Source organism: Priapulus caudatus, unplaced genomic scaffold (assembly GCF_000485595.1).
Source record: "Priapulus caudatus unplaced genomic scaffold, Priapulus_caudatus-5.0.1 Scaffold1156, whole genome shotgun sequence".
NCBI classification, from domain to species: Eukaryota; Metazoa; Priapulida; class Priapulimorpha; order Priapulimorphida; family Priapulidae; genus Priapulus; species Priapulus caudatus.
This window is the reverse complement of record NW_014578217.1, coordinates 359-5,122: the sequence shown is the minus strand read 5'-3', so window position 1 is coordinate 5,122 and position 4,764 is coordinate 359.

The window sequence follows — 4,764 nt, the reverse complement described above, 5'->3', positions numbered from 1 at the left end:
ACGAAAGTCAAGATAATGCTTTGGCGAAATCGACGAGGTCAACAATCATTCATAATGTATTAATGGTGACAAAATCACGGAGGCCGGGTTTACATGTTGCTGTATGCATGTTGTGTACAATGTATGACTGCATGCACTGATTGTCTCATTCACATTATTTTTTTCATTCAAATTTTGTCGTAGCAATGCAGCTTATGTCTGTGCAAAACAATACAAGGGACGGGTGGAAACCAAACTAACAAAAATATTGTTGTCTAGCCATTCAATAAAAAAAACATGCTTGCCCGAACAGGCAAGTGCAATTTCAAGCTACTTGCCCGGGGGCGAATTTTGGTTGCCCCGGGCCATCGGGCAAGCGGGTTTGTCGAGCCCAGCACCGCAGTGATCGAATTTCGGCTGAAAATCTAGCTGACAGCAGAACACATCAGAAAGTTGGTGGACCTGCACAAAAATTTGGTGGTTCGCTTATTTACAGTTTGTGAATCGTTGCGAGACAAAGAGAATGTCACCTGGCGCTTCTCATCTAACCCTGCTGCATATTTAGCCAAGTAGGCAACCTGGAACTTGCGATCACAGTACTGGACATCGTGCAAGCTTGCAGAGCAATGAACAGTATTGGCACAGTTGGAACAAAGTGTTCACCAGGTTGAGCAGGGTATTCCCATCTGCCACCACGAAATTTGTGCGCTGGTCTCCATTCATGTGTCAGTGGGTCGGTTACACCGAGGTCCAGATACTGTAGTCTCTGCATTGTTTCAGGATCATAGAGCTGTTCTTTTTTGTGAAACCTGTAGTTGAAGCTTGCAGGATGTTTCTGGACACGACAAATCATTGAATCATCTGCAGCTCGCTTCTGGCATCGACCTGCAGCACGTGTGCAACTATGGGTTTGAAGCTGGCTTGCTAGATGGTGGAGGCGAGAGAAATCTTCTTCGTCTTTAACAAGTCCGCGTGTCATCAACGTCTCCATATCAGTGTGTGCTGTAACCGAGAACATGTCTCTAAGAGAGCATCTGATGCGTTTCAGTGAGACGTCGTCGCTTTCTGGATGCAAAGTTATGCCGCCATGAATATGTGGTCGATTTCCCAGTGCTCCACTACTCTGGAATTCATACCTCATCCATGCAGTCTTCACATGTCCAAGTGGTCGCTCAGGGCTGTACTGGATGTAGTTCCTGACATAGCGACTTGTTCTCTCCCAAGCTCGACACATGATGACCGCATAGTTTTGTAGCATGGCGTCTCGGTTGAGGAAATCAGATTGCTGTTCAATGGCTGCTCGAATTGGCCAAACACCCATTGTAGCACTATCGTTGCAGGTGAGTGTCACAAAATAGTCCCATGCACCCTCTGATCGCAACAGTGCTGACAATCGTTTCACTTCTCGACGAGCATCTGCCTCGTTGCTCGAAAACAGGAAATGAAGTATTGTACGTGTTTGATGTGCCGCTACGTACGACATTGCCAGTGACGACAGCTGGTGCAAGGTAGTCTGGAGCCTGGGGTGCAGTCCAATGAACGACGGGATTTGTAGGGACATGGAAAAATGGTGTTCTGCCATCGCAGTGCTTTTTTGTAGAACACATTAAAATGCACAGGCCATGTTCTTTGTCTACAATGAGTGAGGGAGCTATCTTCCAAGACAGGTCTGTAATGGGACAAGTCCAGTCCTGTCTTGCTCCCTGGAAATAGTGGGACTCGGCATGAAATGCTGAAAAGGCTGGTATGATTGTAGCTAGATAATGAGCAGCTGGCAATAGCTGCAACTTGTCGCCAACTGTATCGTCCAGATACATGTAACAGCCCATTGGACAGCGTACCTGCGGAAAACATGTGTCATTTAAAGCTTTCATAAGGCGTGTGAGTTCACCACTGGAAATATCGTCTTGAAATGTGCGATGTAGACTGGTGACATCCTGAAAGTCCGGATCAAATTGTAGTGCCTCTCGTATTGCAGGCAACCATTCATTAGCTGATAGATTCCAACTAGCACGAAGTTCATGCGGGAGGAATTTGCTGAATGCTACAGCATCAGCATTCTGCTGTTTGCTAAGACATGTCCACAACACAGCAGGCCACGCATAGGACCAACATGGAGCAGTCTCGTCTTTGGGTGTGCGTGGGCAAATGTAGTTAGAGCATGAAAAGCAAACTTCTGTGTGTGCAGCCATGCCTGCACGATCCCCAAAGTGACGTCGACAAAATCTGTTATTGTGGGAATTTGCTGCCTCAAGGACGAGGAAATTCAAGTTGTAGAATTCCGTTGATGAGCGATGGCAAACAGCGCACATGTCACGCAGATGTGCCATAGCTGCAGACAATCTAGTAGAAGGAGATAGCAATTGTTTGCAGGTACAACTGACTTAGCAAGCCTGGGAGAGCTCTTGCATCAAGCATGCACCTTCGCATTTTGGGGCAAAAAGAAGGGGGGGGGAGACGGTACCTTTCGCATGTTCATGCACACAGAAATGCACAATGTGCATCACCCAAACATATGTAAAGTAACAAACTCAAGGTGAGGCAAAGTATGTTTGCTGTCACCTCAATAAGTACAATACCTTGTATGAAGAATATCTAACCCATGATGAAAGTTAGGGGATTATGGAACAGCCCAAAAAGCACTAGGTCACATTTATGTCAATGACATGTGCGAGATTACGGGTATACGGAGAAACTGTGGTTCATGACTCGTACCGGTACATAGCGTCCTACGTGAAAGACGTACCGGTATTTGCGGCTATATCAACAGGAAATACATGATTGAATGCAATGCATTTGTTTTCATGTACACACAGTTTCATAGCATGCCTAGAAAACATCAATGTACATTCATTCAGAACATGCACAATGCTACACCTTGCTAGGTGGAAAGTGTACTGCAAATATCATACATTGTGACATGCGCGAAGATATGCTGAGCTGTATGCATGGATCACGTGATGTCATGAGGGGTTCACTCGTCACTGGACAGATGGAAGTTCAATCATCATTGGGTCTAGCTTCAGTTAATACAGCATAGATCTGCAAGAAACAGAAAAGACATGAAATAAAGTGGAGAGTAAATTGTAAAGTGTACATAAAAAGAAAGTCTTCTCTGTGGTCATGCTAAGCGATGGGCAAGTAGACTACAACGACACAACGACGATTGTTTAGCTTTCAGAGTTGAAGTTAGAACGTCACTGTAAATAGTAAAAGGAAAGATTTCGACTTCTTCAAAAAATGTCAGTAATTGAGTTCCTTTTTTATGGTTAAACTGTTGCATTATACTTCCTATTTGACTATATTGTTAGATGTCAACATACAGTCGTAATCGTTGAGGTTTTTTGGAATTGTAACTAGTTGAGAAACAATCGTATCAGGTCAGAATTAGATGAGACATTTAGTCGTGTTAGTACTTACTTTTAATGACAAGGAATGGCAACAAAACATGTAGAACTATAGACCATAGAAAATTCGTTACCTAATTCTTGTAATTAGTTTGCTCACTAGAGTGGTCTCCCAACATATGCAACTTCATGAGCAATGACGACTGGTCACTGCACAGATGGAAGTGGCGTCAGCATTCAGTGTAGTGTTGGTCATGACTGCCTACATCTGCAAGCAGCAAAAAAGAGAACTGAATAAAATGGGACAGTGCAATTGAGCAAAGCGAGCATGCCTAACCTGTGTGTGTGTGGGGGGGGGGTTCGTGAAGGATGAATGTTGAAGGCGTGACTTATTAAGCTTACGGATATCAGCACATGCGACTGAACAAAGCTGCGCAGTACGCTAAATAGTGTTTGATTTCAGATCGATGACAAACTGTCGTAACAAATGGTTCTAGTATAGCAGAATCTCCTATTTCCTGAGATTGGCTGTTCCGTGGCCAATAGGTCCTGACCTAAGAATGTCTAAAAAAAGGTGCGGCCTAGGCTTAGCTCTAATATTATAACCCGCGTACAGTTGCCGCAAGGCTATAGAAAATAAAAATGTAAAATATTGAAAAAGAAGGATGTTATAGTGAAATAGTAATAATAGTCATAGATTTGCAGGCCAACATTGAAGTAATACCACCTCAGCTACACTACAAGTCGGCCGGATAATATTGTCCTTGACTATGACATGAGAAATGAGCCAAAATCAATCTCATATTTCGTAATTGAACATATATACATAAGTGTTATGAATAGTGAGGTATACGGTACCGGATGCAGGCTACCCTAGCAAGTGTAGTAGCTCGGACAACAATGTCCTCTTCTGACAGCCCCAATAGTCAATACTGGCAATAGGCAATATATGTGAATACTGCAGTAGGCTACCGGTTATTGAAAGACAAAGGAGAACGGCATTGTGCACACTGCAAAACGTACTGACCTGTGTATAGATTACAACGTACGTATAACCAGACAGTTGGATATGGTTGTAGACAACAACGGCCTCTCGAACTATGGTACGCTTCAGTTTGTGGGTCTTGAGGCACGTGCATTGACCTACAAGACTCTTTAAAAAGCGCTCAAGCTAGAATGATTATGTAGTGACGCCGCCATCTTGTTGTGTATCTATGACTAGTACCGCTACTATTTACAGTATTCTTTGTATCCGAGGCACGTCGTAATGTAGCTACGTTACTTTGCCTCTGGGCAGGGTTCTCTGCAGTATTATCTATAGCGAAGGTAAGATGCTGTAACGACCCCTTTAGCCTTTAGGCCGAACAGTGGCTAATGTAATGATTCAAATATGGGATTATTCATAAATCAAAGACAAAGACAAAGGTGAAACTCAAGT